This window comes from Chlorocebus sabaeus, chromosome 14, assembly GCF_047675955.1.
Source record: "Chlorocebus sabaeus isolate Y175 chromosome 14, mChlSab1.0.hap1, whole genome shotgun sequence".
NCBI classification, from domain to species: domain Eukaryota; kingdom Metazoa; phylum Chordata; class Mammalia; order Primates; family Cercopithecidae; genus Chlorocebus; species Chlorocebus sabaeus.
The window spans coordinates 43179698-43198517 of NC_132917.1; the positions used below are offsets into that span (position 1 = coordinate 43179698).

At 39.0% G+C, this 18820-nt stretch overlaps 1 protein-coding gene and 1 non-coding gene across 10 annotated transcripts in view; one reads left to right on the plus strand and one right to left on the minus strand.

Annotated features, from left to right (window-relative positions):
* The window catches only part of THADA (THADA armadillo repeat containing), a 351338-nt gene that overhangs the window by 164789 nt on the left and 167729 nt on the right, over positions 1-18820 (minus strand). The window lies entirely within an intron of this gene.
* On the plus strand, positions 9570-9676 carry LOC119627406 (U6 spliceosomal RNA). Its single transcript, XR_005243602.1, has one exon. It is a non-coding gene; the product is annotated as a U6 spliceosomal RNA (small nuclear RNA).

The following is an 18820-nucleotide window of genomic DNA, read 5'->3' on the forward strand; positions in this document are numbered from 1 at the left end:
AAGGCAGGTCATCTACAAGCCTTTCAACTTCATAAACACTCAGAACCTGAAAGGCCATAACCATTTTGTTGAAACTGTGCACCTTAAAGCCTCCACAGATATGAGATTGATTGATTGAGAGTAAAGTAAAAGTCTTCACAGATATGAGACTGAGAGGAAAGTCCAATATGCTAAGTACCAGCTTAAATAAGTTCTTGACTAGAACGCTCAAGACGTCATGATTTTTCATCCAATTAAAAAGTAACTCAACTTACAGAAATGTCTTAGATGACAAGAATAGGGAAGGTCAGAAGATGGTAGACTCTGCAGGGGAAAAGAGATGGCCTCTTGACTTTCTTCAAAATTAATCTGTGTTCATGAAGGAATTACTTGGTAAGAATCCAGGCCATTAGGGCTACATGGCCATGTTGGCTCAGGAGCAGAGGGACAGGGCCCTACAATAGCAATGTTTCTAATACCTTAGAGATTATCGCCAAAGTTTATTCTAATATGCCAAAAGAAATACAGATACAATTTCTGTACAAATAGAATAGTCGGAGCAGAATTTCATCATGGTGTTGGGGGAGGTAGGAGAAGAGGAGAAAGAAGTATGGGGTGAGTTTAAAAAATATATATGCTATTTTTCCCCCTAAGACAGTTAGGTCTGTCAGGTAGGTCCTGCAGCACAGTTTCAGGATGGAGAAGAGGTCACCCCACATTATCTGTGGGAAAACAGAGAGCTATGGTTACAGTAGTTGTGACAGTTCCCACAACTCATTCATTTTCTCACTTATTCTTTTTAAATGATTAAATGTTTAATCTGTAACTGGCAAATGCAGAAAAACGTTTGCTTTGGTCTATAGGAAATGATGAGGGTGGGGTCAGGGAGAAACTTCACTTGATTTAAAAAAAAAAAAACTCTGGCCGGGCGCGGTGGCTCAAGCCTGTAATCCCAGCACTTTGGGAGGCCGAGGCGGGCGGATCACGAGGTCAGAAGATCGAGACCATCCTGGCTAACACGGTGAAACCCCGTCTCTACTAAAACTACAAAAAAACTAGCCGGGCGAGGTGGCGGGTGCCTGTAGTCCCAGCTACTCAGGAGGCTGAGGCAGGAGAATGGCATGAACCCGGGAGGTGGAGCTTGCAGTGAGCTGAGATCCGGCCACTGCACTCCAGCCTGGGCGACAGCGCGAGACTCCGTCTCAAAAAAAAAAAAAAAAAAAAAAAAAAAAAAAAACTCTGAAAATGTTCTGAGATTTAATTAGCAAATCACCTCACTTAGTACGGCACAGTCATTTGTCGGAAGCTTCCCCGTCCGTCCGTCACCCACCTCTCCAATGCACACACTTTGTGTTACAGTGTGTTTTATGTTACCGAAAGGGCTCTTGTATATAAATGTTTCTTTTCAAATACAAATAACTCTGACATGGTTACAGATGTTTAGTTTCCAATTAGCAGTGACTGTACACTAAAGAGTGCCCCTCCTTTTACTCCTGACTTTTGTAAATGATGATTTCCCAAAGGATTCTGGCATCCATACAAGAGGAAGAATGGAAAGTGGGAAAAGTGCCAGTATTATCTGCTTTTGGATACCCTGTGTTAGGGTAGTTTCCAAATGCACACAACAAGGTTAAAAAGCAAAACAAAACTTCTCCTCAAAAAAGTAACACAATTACCAAAAAAGAAGCCAATTCTTGAAGTAATATTTAATTAGGTAACATTCATTATAAAGCAATGGTTAAATATTCCATCACAAATTCTTTAGATGGAAAGATTAGATCATAGACAAATTTATACATATATATGTAAACACTAAGAAAAAAATTTCTAGGTTACTGTTTTGTCACCTACTGGGGGCAGAGAGGGGGTCTGAGGAGCACATTTAGAATCTAGTAGCTATAAGAATAGAAAATTAGAACACCTGGATTTTCATTCTGCTTTGGACACTGAGTTCTGTGACTTGGAAGTCACAGAAACCTCTCTGAGTATCAGTACGGTTGAGAATGGTGGCAATGCTTTCTACCCAGTGGTCTGATGTGATGTCTAAGAGAACACTCCAAGAAGGAAGGACTTCAGAAATTCCAAGTTTTTACAGTGCACTGTGCCTGTGTCTAGTAATAGCATCAGTATAGTCAAGAATTGCAGGCCTATAAGTGGCCCCAGGAAGAGAATTAGGAACATGTGGTGAATTCTATGCTGCTTTAAAAAGTTAAGACAACATGTTCATAATATGAAGGCAAAGAAGGTCTTTTTTTGGCCACCATTAAAAGCGGTGAGGAAGAGTCTCAAGCCCTTCTGAAATAAGTGGGATAGCCCCTGTCTCTCTAAGTTTCTTCCATAAAAGAAAAAAATACACTTAAGGTCTCAAAGGTCATTTCTACTTTTAACATTCCTTGAAAATCAGTCCCTCTAACAGCCCTAAGCTGTGTTCTAGGCCTGAATACTAGGTCCTCCACAGAATCTGCAAGGTACAGACACCAGTGTCTTAAAACTTCTAGCCCTCTCACTTCAATAAACCCTTTCCATGTTCATTTTAATCACATATTTATTGACTGCCTACCATGTCCTCGACACTGTGTGACATAACACATGACACTTTTTTTTTTTTCTTTTTGAGACACAGTCTCGCTCTGTCACCCAGGCTGGAGTGCAGTGGCGCAATCTCGGCTCACTGCAAGCTCCTCCTCCCGGGTTCATGCCATTCTCCTGCCTCGGCCTTCCGAGTAGCTGGGACTACAGGCGCCCGCCACCACGCCCGGCTAATTTTTCATATTTTTAGTAGAGACGGGTGGTCTCGATCTCCCGACCTCGTGATCTGCTCACCTCGGCCTCCCAAAGTGCTGGGATTACAGGTTTGAGCGACCACGTGCCTGACCGAGACATGATACATTTTTAATAAGAATACTTGCATCCCACAATTGTACAGCACTTGACAGTTGATAAAACACCTGCACACTTGTGATCTCTTTACTATGCAACTTCCCTGTAGGACAAAAGGGCATTATGAACCTAAATTAACAGATGAAAAATAAAATGAAGCTCAGAAGGGCTCAGTGAAAACTCCGAGGGCTAAGTCCAGGATGTGTAAGTAGCGCTCAGGCCAGACTGTGACCCAGAGCTCTCTGGCTACTCAACCTGTAGCTCACACCTGGAAATCAAGGGAGCATAAAAATATCTCCTAGCTAACAAAAACACAAACTGTAATTTACACATATGTGGAAAATTTCTAAATTTTTTTTTTTTAAAACATTTTAAGGATAACAAAAATATTTCAGAAACTCTCTCACAAGAGGAATATATTTATGAACATATACACACAATTTCCCATACAGTTTCAGGTTCGTGACACACATCCAAAACCCTTGAGGGGGGAGTTTCCCAGACCCAGGTGGAGAACCTCCTGCTGCTCTGTTGCATACATCAATGACAACACAATGTGGCTGTCAGGTGTGTGCTCTGCTGCATGTGACATAGCAGTGGAGAACACTGCTCACAGGGAACCACCAGCTTAGAGGTGACATACAGCCTGCTCATCACAAATCAGTGTACCCATGCAGACATACACAGCCGTAGAGTGGCACAGAAAAGTCAAGTGGGAAGCAGAGCTGAAACAACTTTCTGGAACAGATAAAGGACCTTCAAATGAGGGTGAAATACACACTTGAGCTTAACACTTGAGGAACCCAGAAGAGTTCAGAATGCAGTATTCTCAGCAAAAAAAAGGACCATTGAGCTGAGATCATGCTGACCTCACCACCTTTCACAGAGTGGGGGCTAAGCTTTTTCTAAGTGTTCTTGTCTCATATCTACCATCACAATGTGTTCTTTTTTCTGAAAGATTTCAAAGGAAAGTGGCTATACATCACCAAAACTGTCTCTGCCCAGCCACACCTGTAGGGACGTCTACTGAGTACCTAGCACAAGCACACACTTGGTCAGGTACCAGAGAATCGGAGAGAAAACCACTGCCTAGGCCACAAGGAACTTACAGTCTAGTGTGGAAGACAGAAGAACCAGCCAATGATTCTCAGGCCATGAGAAGTAAACACAAGCTGCTGCTGCTGTGTAAGTGCGACACCTGTGTGTGGGAGTACTAGTCTAGGTGATCAAGCCCAGCTCTGCCTAAGTGGGGAGAGGTGGGGAGAGGCAGAGAGCGCTTGGGTTTGGCAAGAAAGAAGTCCTTCCCCAGACCTGTGCCTTTCCCTATGTGAACCCAAACTGCCCCTCAGGGCATCCAGACAAAAGGAAAGGAACTGAGATTCAGTTACTAGTATGTGCCAGGACTGGCTATGTGCTTTAGATACACTATTTTAATTATTTCATTAATCTGCATCCCAAGGTCAGTGTCATTATCCCTATTTTAAGATGAACAGAGTGAGGTTTCCCAGCATACTTTGGGTCATAAAGTTAGCATACAGTCCGCATTTTAATTAGGGTCTGTCTACCTACAAAATTCAGTCTTTGTAAGACTTTACAATGCAGTTGCCTCAAAATCCCCAGAGCCTTGGAAAAGCCAAATGTTTCCAAACATTCAACCTAATCACACTAAGGTATGAACGACTTAGAGAACCAACCAGTCTCTAATTTGTAGACCACGAAGCAGAACAACAAAGATGATGCTGATAATAGCTAACATTTCCTGAGCATTTATTAAAGACCAGGCTCTGTATGTGGTACCTCATTTAAATCTGACAAGCCAGAGTGGCTGAGAGAAACTTTGTAGGCAACATGGGGGAGGTGTTTTTGAACTGAGGGAACTTTAAGTCTCAGTAGCATTGGGTGAGTCCCCGTATGTCACAGGAACCAGAGGCTTCAAAGTCTCCAAATGGCTTCAGGATCCAGCCAATATCCCCTTCCATCCTACCTCATTAACATAATTAACATTCCCCCAGTTCCTCCCCATTTCCTGACCCACCTCCAGGCCTGATTCTTATTTTTCAGGTGAGGCTATATCATGTACAAAACAGAGGCCTCCAAACTTCTGTCAGTGATGAAAAGGGCCATCCATTTGCTCTAGATGGCCCTACTTAACCAAGCAGTTAGCATCTTCCAAGCTAGGGTGAGTTCAAAAAAGCTATGTCTGACCCTGATCCCACCCCGCCAACACACCCCCTAAAACCTCTCACTAAAGTTACTCAAGAATGCCAGCCATACCACTATGGTCTGTTTGTCCTACAGCACAGCTGTCAGCTCTTGGGAAATGGTCATCTACTGACAACCCAAAGTTGAGACAACCCTATTTAACAGGCCATCTCTAAAGGCTGGGTGAGACACAGCAGGCTGAGGCTCTGGATTATACTACTTTCAAAAAATCTTTCTTTCTATATATGTTTTGGCAAGCCAACTAGTGTTTGCACATTCCAGTTCATTCTCACTAGAGTAATGTCCTTTTACTCTTGTACTTTTACTCCTGTACTGAAGAGGGAATTCCTCTTCATCTTCTAACTATGCTAAGGTATTACATTTTTGTTTAGAGACAGGGTCTCACTCTGTCACTCAGGCTGGAGTTCAGTGGTGAGATCATAGCTCACTGCAGCCTTGAATTCCTGGGCTCCAGTGATCCTCCCACCTCAGCCTCCTGAGTAGCTGGGATGATAGTCGCATGCCACCAGGCCTAGCTGATTTTCTTTTTCTTTTTTTTTTAAGTAGAGACAGGGTCTCATACACCTGGCCTCAAGTGCTCCTCCCACTCTGGCCTCCCAGAGTGCTGGGATTATAAGCATGAGCCACCCTGCCTGGCCTCTGCTAAGGTATTACCTTTTTTGTGAAACTTTACTGTACCTCCTGTGATCAGAATCAATCACTTCCTTCCCTCTGCCTACTGCAATTGTATATTTAGCTCTGCCATAGCAGCCAGTGCATCTCACTTACCTTCCCCACAGTAGCTCTCAGGCATCATCATGTCTGCTAGACTACAATGACTCTGAGAACAGAAACAGGGTCTTCATAGTTCTTTATCACAGAGCACATAGGACAGGGACTTAAGAACATGCTCTGGAATCCAGCAGACCTAAGTTTACATCTGACTTCTGACACTTACTAGTGTGTGACTTCAGATAAGTCAGTAAACCTAAGTTTGTACCTTCTATAAATGGGGAAAAGGAAGAGTGCTCATTTCATAGGGCTGTTGTGAAGTTTAAATGAAATAATGCATGAAAATAAAATGTCTAGAAGACAGGCAGGTGGAATAATTTGAAAATAAAACCTTTATATACTTTACAAATTGTTTTTATCTAGTGCTCTTTGTCTCAACAACTGGCTGAGGAAACAGAGCCTGGCCTGTACCAAACAGGCTCCAAGTGCTCACAAAGGCCTGCCCTCCTCCTTCCCCTCTAAATGAGCTGGAAAGGAGAGGAGGCTTGAGTTTCTCTAGGGCCTATTCGCTTGTTTATGTGAAGCCCATTAGCTTTATTCTCCAGGTCCAGGGCCCAAGTCTATTTTCTGTCTACTCTACTGCTATTATACCAAGATTTCTTTTTCCTTTTTGTTGTGTGTGGTTTATAGTTTTAAATCTTGCCTTCAGGAAAACATGTAAGTGTGGGTATGTGTGCATGCATAAAAGAGAGAAACCACACACACACACACAAAGTTTGTACCCAGTGAACTGGAAAAAGCAGATATTTCTGCATGTCCTGTAACTATTAAATATGTTTTTGTTATATATGTGGCATTGCTGAAGCCCTTTTCCATATTCTCAGGTGAGTTCAGTGATGGCCAAGGTTGCCAGATTCTCTAGTTGTTCTTCCTATGCCAATATTTCACTCATCAGAACTAACTGCTCATCAGAACTAGCTGTTCCTCCACCACCACCCGAACTAGCTGCTCCTTTTCTTACAACTCAAATCACTAGCACATAAAAATTGCATTGACTGTAATCTTACCCTCTGCATAGCTCAGGGATTTCTTTATTCAAATATATTTCCTGGAAGAGTAATGAGTTCGGGCTTTTAAAGTTTGATTTTTTAAAAATCCTTGGTTTGGGTAGTAAGGAGAAAACAAGAGCCGTAGACAGTAGCTAAGTTAAAAACTCCACATTTCCAGACACACAAAGTAACTTCAGGTAGAATGTTTAAATACGTTATCTATCGGGCAGCTCAAAGCTCTTTGCAAATTAATTCTAAGCAACACATTAAACTTTTTAAAAAATTATGAAGAAATGCCAACAATAAGCCACAACAGAACATCTGAAAACTGTACTGTGTGACCACTTGAGACAAGCCCAACCACAGAATCTAAGCCTCAGAGAAGCATGCTTTTGAGGTCACCTTCACACTGCCTCCCAGTGACCCAGGCTGACAGGCCACAGGCTAGTAACTCCAGACTGAAATGTTAGCTGCTGGGAGCTAGAAATCAGCCTCCATCATCTGGACATCCCTCCACTTGTCCCTGCAAGAAACAGGCACAGCACTCAGCAATCTAACGTGGCAGAAACACAGCCCTGGCAGGTGCAATGGCTATGGCTACTTGATTCATACCATCCCTTTCAGTGCTAGGAAATAAGGCAAGGAAATTTTCCAGCACGGAGGGGTGAAGGTATACAATTTGGTTGTTACTTTAAAAGCTCTCTAAACAATGTGCTTTAATTGTTCACAATTATAAATATTCTTAAATAAATGAAAAGATGCATGATTTCTGAATGCTAATTTCTGGTTACTTGCTGATCAAAATGTAGAGATAAAGTATGAAAATTACATTTCATCTGAAATTTCATTTAAATGTTTCGTCATTTTTTGAGACGACAACAAATACAATTTGCAACTAAATTTTTCAGATCCCAACCAAATGTTTTAGATAGCTGGGAAGGAGATTCTTCTCAGGGGCACTAAAATGTGCTATACCTTAGCAATAATTCTTTCCCGACTCTGGGAAAAACACGGAAAATACTTTATAGCAAAGTACATACAAAGACATTGGGAGCCCTAGAAAATAAAAAGGAATCATCTTTCCTAAGCAAATAAAAATAACTGCTAGACTTAGTTTGAAAACTTGGCATAATCTTCCCTCCCAGTCTATCTGAGGGGTTTCTCTCTGACCCTGTACCAATGAGCCACACTCTGGTCTACTGTTCTCCTCATGCAACAGCTGGAACAGCATTCCGGATCTACCCTCGCGTTTCTTGGGCTGGGATGAGCTGCATGTAAGGCAGGAGCTGGGCTGCTGCATATGCAGACTGAATGGAAGAGCTGCACATTCCTCCCAATCGCGAAACCCTTCACAATGTTTCTGCTTAGCCTCCACAAACAACCAAGAATTGAGCACATTCAGGCAGCCACTGACTCTTTAAAGGGGGCTGAACACAGTAACACTTGACCTCTCAGCATGTCTCCTCCTTTCCTTGCAGGCAGTGGATGGGTCTGATAAATCAGTAACAGGCTGGCTTTCTTTTGGTGTTGACTGCTCAAAGGCCAAGTTCTCAAAGTGATTTAATACAGTTGAAACTCACACCATTATCCTTTAGCGCAAGAGATTCCATATTTACAGTGATTGATTTTTCAGTTCACAAACACAGGAATGGGTAGTCATTTTAAGATACTATACAAAGGAATAGAGAGAATTTACCATCTTATTTTTTAAACCCTATTATATATAACCCTACTATATATAGATAGGTTTAGAAAGGGATGTTTTTATTGCCATTAAAAAACTTTTTTTTAGCTTTCAAATTTTCTAGAATCTATGATAGCTCTCTATAGTCACATTAAATACATATTTTTATTCTGGTATTCAAAGTACTCTAATTCTAGTCCAAGACTGACTGGACAAATCATAGGTGCTGAGAAAATTTTTCTTTGACCAATTTAACTTTTCAGGTGATTATCTCTGAAATGATATTAAAATCTTAGACAATCTAAATATCCTGTGAGTCAAGGGAATGCTCAACATAGACCAATTCTATTAACTTCCCTTTTTGACAATAATCTGTTACATTTCTAAAAGATTCTGATATCCAAACTAAAAGGAAGGAAGGAAAAAAGGAAGTGAAGGCAGGAATATTTACTGAGTGCCTGCAAGACGCCAGGCAATGGCGTCTTGGTACTTGAAAATATTTTCTCTCATTTTTAGTACTCAGATAAACCCTTTAAAATAAGGTACATAATATTATATAAATGTATGTGGGTTTTCACTCTAGATAGTCTAGTGGGAACATAAAAAGAATGATGAATTCCCAAATACAATGTAACCACAACCAACTAAAATGCCTTGTGCTAATTTTTTTTTGTTGTGATAATGAATGCGGAATCCTTTAGAGGCAATTTATCCCATGAATTTCAATGGCTGGAATGCATATTCGCAGGTCTCATACATAGGGAACTATCTAAATATGTTTCCTACTGCTCTAACTAGTGTTAAACAAAACAAAGCCTAAAGCTTTATTCAATATTAACTTTAACGAAGGCAAATTAGTCACCAGGACTTTGAAGTAAGTCATCCACCAAGTTGCAGCCATCAACCAACAGTTTATGAAGAACCCCACGTCAGACTGCGACAGGTTCCACAAATGCTGTGGCAGTGTCCCCTGATGTCCTCTCTCAGTACTGATCACCTCAGGTCAAATAACTTATAGTCATTCAAAGTATAGTATTAATTTTGTGCTTGCCTCGGCAGCACATACACTAAAATTGGAACGATATCGAGAAGATTAGGTTGGCCCCTGAGCAAAGTATGGTATTTACTTAAAGACAAGTTTGAATTGCCCAAGAATAAAAATCTTGAACCATAGTAACGACAAGAAAAGACACATACATGTCAGCACATTGGCAGAATCTTCTTGGGCTTAGAAGAAATACACAGTCATCAGCTTTAAGCGACTTTTTTGGTGAAGTGAAACCTGCTGTGAAGCAGAAGCACTTACACGGTTTCCTTTGTGTCTCTTACGCAAGGCTACTTTTAAGACATCCTCAGATTAAAATATGAGTATCTAACAATGTGGCCACAGCAAGTTACGTAATGTCCTTTCACATCCTCATCTGTAAACGCGTATTAGAATAAATGATCTCCGAAGTCCCCTTCAATAACAAAATTCAATCATGGACATTTAAACACTCCAGGCAGATAGCTATCTTTTTTATTTTAAAATATCATTATGACCTCTCTTGCTCCATTGCTTAATCTCATAATATTGATGCTAATAATAAAAGTTTTCTATCTAACACTAACCATACTCAATCTTTCTATAGTTGGAGCCAATTTTCTCTAGTTTGAGCCTCTGTGGAGTTGGAGAACAAATGACCAGTGTTTTCTACACACAGGAAAACCCTTCATTAACTCTATTGGAATCCCGTCATGAAAGCACCCTTTACTCTTCTGAGGGCTACAATCACTCCAACCCCTTTCATCACGTAGAACCTCTTCTCTAGAATCTCCTTAATTATTTTGCATCTACAGAGGGTTAAATGAATCTTCCCAATGCCATCAGCTAAAACGATTGGTGCTACTACTATATGAGAGAAATTTGAGTATTTCTTTTAATTTGATTGCTTTGCAGAGACTGCAATTTGTTTTTGCTAAAGCTAATTAATGTTCCTGAATGACCCTCCTCATGTTTCACAGAAACACTTCAAGTGTTTTCTAAAACCAGAAAGAATGAATTTTTAAAAATAATAAAGTACAAGGAAAGTTTTCAAAAATTCCAAAAAACTGCTTTTTTTTTGGCCTGGAAAAATGACACAAAAGAGCACAGATATTGGGATACTAGCAATAGATTCATTCAAGGTACCTTTTCTCAAATGAAAATTGCAATTAGGTAAGTTGAGTCATATTTCAGCATGCCTACAGTATCCCAAATAGACTATTGCCAGTCAGTTTTTAAATACCCCCTGAGAAAGTCTGACATCCTCCTTTGGTTATCCCTGTGCCCATGTTTACACTGCCAGTCAAAAAAATACTACCTTATACAGTATAATTATACTTGCTGCAATTTAATTTTATTTTTCTGGTTCTACATGCCAGGGAAAAGAGAGAAATCTCTGCCTAAATGACTTGCATCCAAAATATATTCAGAATAGTAAGAAAACAAAACCAGGCATGATGGCTCACACTTGTAATCCCAGCACTTTGGGAGACTAAGGCAGCAGGATTGCTTGGGGCCAGGAGTTCAAGACCAGCCTGGGCAAAATGAGACCCTGTCTCTACAAAAAATAAAAAAAAATAGCCAGGCATGGTGGCACGTGCTTGTAGTCGTAGCTACTCAGGAGGCTGAGGTAGGAGGATTGCTTGAGCCTAGGAGGTTGAGGCTACAGTGAGCTGTGACTGTACCACTGCACTCCAGCTAGGTTGTCAGATCAAGATCTCATTTCTCTCTCTCTCTTTTTTTTTTTTTTTCCAAGATCTCATCTCTTAAAAAAAAAAAAAAAAGAGAGAGAGAGAGAGAGGAGAAAAGAAAGCAAACAACCTAACAGAAAAACTGGGTCAAAGTTTCAAACAGACACTTCAGCAAAGAAGATATATGAATGCCAAATACATGTAAAGATGCCCAACATCCTTAGACATTAGTGAAGTTTAAATTAAAACCCCAGTGACATACTACTACATACTCACTAGAAAGGCTAAAGTTAAAAAGACTGAGCATACCAAGTGTTGGCTAGGATATGCAACAATTAGAATTCTCATACTCTCCTAATGCGAATGTATAATCACTCTGGAAAACAATTTGGCAGTTTCTTAACAAGTTAAATATACACTCACCATTTAGCTCACCTGTTTAATTCCTGTGTATCTACACTAGTGAAATGAAAGCCTAAGTCCACAAACAGACTTGTGCATGATTGTTCCTAGCAAGTTATTTGTTACTAGCTGATGGATACAACACAAATGTCGTTCAACAGCTGAGTACACAAACAAATTGCAGTATATCCATACAATTGAATACCATTTGGCAATAAAAAGAAACAAGCTATGGATACACCTAACAACATGGCTGAATCTCAAAATAATTATACTGAGTGAAAAAGCCAGACAAAATAGAATGCGTCCTGTATGATTCCATTTACTTAAAATTCTAGGAAATGCAAATTAATCTATAGCGACAGAACATAAAACAATCATTGCCAGGGAGGTGGGGAAGGGGAGGTTGAGTAAGGATTACAAAGGGCGATGGCTATGTTCCTTACCATGACAGTGATGATGGTTTTATGAGTATATAAAAATATCAAACTGTATACTTTAAACATGTGCAGTTTATTTTACATCAATTATACCCCCAATAAAGTTGTTTTTAAAAGAATAACCTTTCATATACATTAGAAAAGTTAACTTACACATCCTGTTGTGCTTTCTTAGCCTCCAGCTCCATCTCCAAAACATCTCAAGTCTTCTCTTCCTCAAATTAAACAAGCCCAGCTATTTCCTTTAAACTTTTACAATCAGAATTAATGTTTCCTTGTGCTCTTTTAAAAAATCAAATCAATAAACATTTAAAACCTAACAATCACACAAGAATTAAAAAACAAAAAATATTTTTTAGGACAATGTTCTGAATCTTTCACATGTTCTAGACAGGCTCAGAGAAGTTAACTGACTTGCCCAAGCTCACAAAGGGAATGAATGTATAAGCTGGAATTCAAAGTCAAGTCTGTCTCACTGCAGAGCCTGTGCTAGTTGCAAAAACGAGTGTTCCCCATCTCTGATATTTTTACCACCATAGAAGTGAACAACAATAGCACATATTACAAGAAATGCGATTTTATTAATTTTAAGGACAATTGACAGCTCCAATTATTCAACCAAGTGATGCCAAATTTGTTGGGCCAGCTTTAATAAACTCACCTGCTGTATTGAGCGGTATGATTTTGTAGTGGTTATTAGGGTAAAAGATTCCCCTCCCACATTCTTGATTAGATTAAACCTGCTTTCTAATATTTTGAACAGCCTTTTAGTTTGCTTATTCCATCGTGTAAAGGTAATTTTCAACTCATACCACTTTTAGTCACCCTAAATTCTGACAAACAGAAGCTAAATCAGTGGATTATTCTTCAATATATTCCAAATGAATGCACAATGGAGACTGCTGTGCAAAGTTAGAAGATGAAACAAAACTGATTACACACACCTATACCCTGCCACTAATTAAAAATATACTAGTGTTACAAGTATACAATTTCCATGGTGGTGGTATCTTTGTTCAGAAGCATGGTACCTTACTATATAGCTGAAGCCCTCTAGGATTTAATTAGGTTACTAATTATGAGAAGAGTCACATTACCTTCAAGTCTTTCCCTGGATTGTGACCAAGACTTAGTATATTAATTTCATGGTGATTGTGTTTTAAGATGGAAAACATGTCAATAAAGAATACTGGTCACATCTTTCAAAGTGTCCAGGTGATAAGATTTTAGCTGTGGCAGAGTTTGAGACATTAACTAGAAGAAAATACTGCTAATTCCCACTGCCAATTTTGATGATCAGATGGTATTTTATGATGGATTTTAAACATGAGTAGCACTCCAAGCCTTCACAGGGGATATACACATGAATATAAAAAGAAGAAACTTAAGTGACATTCATTATTTCTGAGTTCGATCAATTAACAAATTTGCCTCAATTCGGTATCATCTTACTCCCCGGCTTTCCTCCTTGCCTATCAAAATACTACTACTACTAATAAAGTCAGTGCAAAATGTATGAGTCACTCTTCAGTCATGCCAAGTGCATAACCTTCAACCTACGATTAAAAATAAAGTGCTATGTGTGAAATTCAATACTGTTTAACTTTTGGGTGCTAAAATCTAATAAATATAACATTTCAAAAGAAATTAAACAATCTGGATCACTTCTGTCCATTTTCATGATTTCATCAGGAGATTTCTATGTCTTTGACTACATTTGCTAGTGTTCAGATCCTGGGTAAACTGGTGGAATTTGGCGTCACTTAGTTTACAATCTGTATCACCAGTTCGTACAAGTCACAGAAAAGTTCTCCATTCCCCTATATACTTCAAAGCATTTCATTTATTATTCAAATGATTCTTCTGACAAAACTATTAGTCAAGAAGAAAATAAAGAAATCTTATTTTTTAAAAGACACACTTTCCACACCAGACTGCTTTAACTAACCATGCTATTCTTGGCAAAGTCTTTATTTCCTAAAGAATACATTTACTTTCAACTTTTCTTACCTCTGAGAAGGTCAGGGCTTGTTTTTACTCGTTTTCACTCAAAGTGAGCTTTTATATATTTTAAGTTTACCTTAACTTCTTCCTAAGTCTCTATATTTTCTAGCCTTTTCTAAAGAAAACACTAAATTTAAGTATGTGAAAGGTATTGAAGTCATAATGAATGTCTCATAACTACCTTCAAATGATGCTAGGAATGAGTGCATGAGTTTAATACACACTTACGGGGAAAAAAGAGACATCTTTAGTCAGAGTTCTGAGTTAAGGGCATTTGGGGTTAACGATAAAAAAAGCTTCATGATTTGAAATAGGGTTATTTTCTTTATTTCCCTCTCTCCCCTCTTCTCTCCTTTCTATCCTAAAAATTTATACTGTAGCTATGTCATAGGGTTATTTTCTTTATTTTCTCTCTCCTCCCTCCCTTATTTCTTTCTATCCTAAAATTCATACTGTAGCTATGTTACCAGGTAACATGTTTGCAGGGTCTGAGAAGTTTCTTGGCTTGATGAGAAAAACACAACAGTCTAGTCCGAAAACCCCACCACCACCTCCACCCCATTACCAGTGAGGCATAGAGGGCTGGCTGAATCATAAGTCAGCAGTCTTATTAGTAAAGATGGGTTGGGTTTTGGACAGAATCTAACACAGCAGCATAAGGTGAGATACAAACTTAATATGGTCAAGAAATATATGCTTGGCTACTTAATGGCTGCCAGATACCACAGATGTACTACATTTCTATTCGTGGAACATATCAATACCACTATTTGATAATCGAAGCCTTAGGCACTACTATTTCAGGCATCAAGAGACCCATTGCCACTTCTTTCAGTTCATTTGTAGAAAGAGGGCGGCTATCACGGTTCAGAGTCCATCATTTTTCAAGACAGAAAGGGCTCTTTTCCAATCCCAAACTTCCTAGTATGTTCATATGATGGTGACATAATGGTCTTTTCATCTTCTTCTGTTCATTAAGGTATTCGGTACTCACAGTCCCACGGTTCTTAAATGGATACATAATGCTTCATATGCAACAGCCATCCCATTCAAAATACTGCAGGCCATGCAGCCCACCCACGTTGTACAGCTGGCCCTCAGAATCCTCAGAGGATTGGTTCTAGGATCCGTGAGATGCTCAAGTCCCTTATGTAAAGTATGCACAGTATTTGCATATAACCTATGTATATCCTCTGGTACACCTTAAATAATCTCTAGAATACTTATAATACCTAATACAATGTAAATGTTACGTAAGTTGTTATGTTATATCGTTTTTACATTTGCATTGTGTTTTATTGCTGTGTTTACTTTTTCTCCAAATGTTTTTGATCTACAGTTGGTTGAATCCATAAATGACTGGATGAGGTCCAACTGTATTTCCAACTGTGACTGAAGTACTGGAGCTGTCAGGAAGCAAGTAATATTTATTTTTGTTGTGGTAAAACCTACATAACCTAAAATTTACCATTTCAACCATTTTTAAGTGTACAGTTCAGTGGCATCAAGTACATTTACCAAGAAGTTTTATTTTAGATTCAACTGGACTCTGGCCTTGATGCGTGGATATCTAGTCATTCATTGGTTGATACTCACGGCTTCACAGAGATACATGTCATTCTATTTCCAGGTAACCTCTTGGCTAGGTATTCGAAGTCAGATTTCATCCAACATACTATGGTTTGTATGCTTGAGGTGAGGAATGAACCACCAAAATGAAGCATTTGTCTATTTCCTTCCAGATGAAAGATAGAAACTTTGATCTTCTCTTCCTTGCCATTAAACCTTTCAGAAAATAAGGAACCCACTATTCCTTGACCTTTGGGATTTTTACAAACTTCAGACTGCAGTTCAGAACATAGACTAGAAACCGTCCAAGGAAAACATGCCCCAAATGAACAGGATATAAACAAAACTGTAACTAGGTAATTAATGGTAGGGATTTGACTCCCCTCACTGCTTCTCTGATAACAATCTGGCATTTTATCAGCAGGGTCTTTTATCTGGAAGGATTCACTGTGTTCTGCTGCTTGGAACTATTCCGGGAGGGGACAAAGACAAGCTTTCATCTTAGAAAGGAAATGGAACTACATCTAGAAGGGGTAAGAAAGAGTCAAACCCGTAAAAAGAACTCCAAGTCTTTCCCTGCCAGAAAGTAGAGGTAAATGGAAAACACGATGCCCTGTTTCACTAAAAACACGAGAGCAAATTCTAATGGGAAAGAAATCATTGCAGTCTTCCAAAGGTGGCAGCTTGCTTTCTCCCTTTGTTTTGAGTTCTACATCTTCTCCCCAATGTATTCTATTTATCTTCCTGTCAAAACCAAAGAAAAATAAACTAATTCATACTATGGCATAAATGACTACTAATAACTTTAAGTAATTTGTGTCCCACTGAGATGTTCACTTTAGAAGGGATCAAAACCATATACTGAAAGAACGAAAATCTCCAAGGTTTAGCTCACAATGAGGAGGCATCTGAGAAAATTAAGTGGATAGAGGGCACTGCTTATGACCTGTCAAATCATTTAATACAGGTTTCAATTACCCTAGGGGTAAAGCTGGTCTGGGTCAGAGGCTACAGTGGAGTCAGATCTGGCCCTTCCAGTGGCATCATTCTTAGGGAAAAAGGGACTGTTAACGGGAGTATGTATTCATTAGTAGCAGCAGAATGTGCTCCCTTTATTCCCTCTCCAAACATGGGCACTCCACTCAGATCTCATAACAATGTCATGGATTGGTTATGGAAGAACTTAGGAAAAAACAGGGATTTAAATTCCTCATCCTACTTAGAACTCAGAAATATTTATCCTAGGTTGGGCCAGGATGGGTGGCCAATTACAAAATCTACAGCCTGGGGCTTCTGTGCCAGATCATGGATTGCCCAGTGATACTAGTTCTCTTCTGTCAGGCTGTGGAGCCCCCGAGGTTCACATCTAGGGCCCTCGTGACACTTCACGGTGAGTCAGGCAAGGAGGAGGACACAAGGAAGCTGCTCTGCTGGCTAGCTTTCAACGGGGAATTCTATCAGGACATGGCATTCTAAAGCTGCTACTTTAGAGACATGTTCAACCATGCAGCAGAATGCAAATCTCTCTCTAGTCTTCTCAAGTTTTTCCTAAGTCCAGTTTTCATTCTGGCTACAAATTAAATTCTGATGTCTTAAATCATGCAGAAAAAAAGGGTGGGGGGGATAATAAATGATTGAATTATAATAATTATATGACCCTGTAGCTTAACTAGAAAAAATAATTATATTTCTTAAGTTTATCTTCAGTAGACTCATGCAGGTTATAACTAGTATTAAGTCAATTTTACTTTTCATTTTATCCAAACCAGAAAGAAGTTGAGCAAAAGGGATTCTCCTGGGAAAAAAAAATGAATAAACATTTAAGCAAGAAACAAACCAATGCTACTTTCACATCACCCAAAAAGACAGATTAGTGTCTGAAAATATTTTCTGCCCACTGCTTTGTAAATTCTTTTCTTGTCTGTGGTGACACATCCTTCAGTAACAATTCAACTTTTCCTGGGCTACCTAGATATATTTTTCCACAGTTTCTGCTAAAACAGATGCTTCTTTCCTGTATGATTATAATAACCAAAAGGGAGCAGGCTTATTTAAACAGCAGCCTTTAGATTTCATACACATATATATTTTGTGAATGCTCTGGATACTATAGAGACTGAACAGAAAAATCTCATTAATGTGGGCACACCTAATTTTGGTTTTGTGATTATTCAGACTGAGATCTACTACAGCCTACTGTAGGACTGACAGTTTTCATCTAAAGTAGACAGAAATGTGGCATCTCTTGGGGGCTGGTGGTCAGGGCACAAATGTCCCAGATCAGGAATTTTCCCTAACGCAAAAAACCCCAAGGGACACATCTCATCCTCCATGTACCATCCACAAAGGTTTTGGCTGGTAACCTTTGGATAATAACGAAAAGTGAGAAATAGCACTATGTACACAAAAGATATAAAACTGGCAAACAAAGGTGGGTTTGAACCCACTTCAGAAGCCTTGAAGTACAGATAATCAACTAACACCTTAACCAGATACTATTGTTATTTACCCATTAAAGCAGTTTCCTAAAGTTATTACATGCAATCTGAAGTAACAAAATCTTCCTTTCATAGTATTCAGTAATGTAAACACTTCACAGACTTATATTTCCTTTTTTTCCAAATCAGTTTACAATTACTATGTAAGAAAACACTGGCAATTTAAAAAATTTTCAACACGAATTGATATCCTCATGACTGTTTTGTTTATAAGACAGTAAAAAGAGAAACCATCAAGTTACTATATGTGAAATTACACTCTAAACTTAAATTCTTATGTAAACATTTGCTATTATTGTTTTTTTTTCTAGCAACCCTAAAGATTTTCAAAATTAGGTAAAGCAGTGGAAACTAAGATGACATACTAAAGACAGATAGAAAACATATTTTCTAAGAGTTTAAAAATTATGCATAAATAGCAGCCCACAAATAATCTCATTAAGATTTTATGCTTCTTAGCCTCAAGCCACATTCCCTCTTTACTAAGACACTTATAACTGTGCAACGACCCATGATTTTCTACAATAAGGAAAATTTCTTTTGTAAGAAATTCTCAGTGTTTCTCAAGAATCTCAAAACTTCAGTTGAGCCAGTTTTATTTAGCAACCTGTCACAACCACTTAAGCTTTATTGCAAGTTTTTCTTCCTTTTCTCCTGATTTGAGAT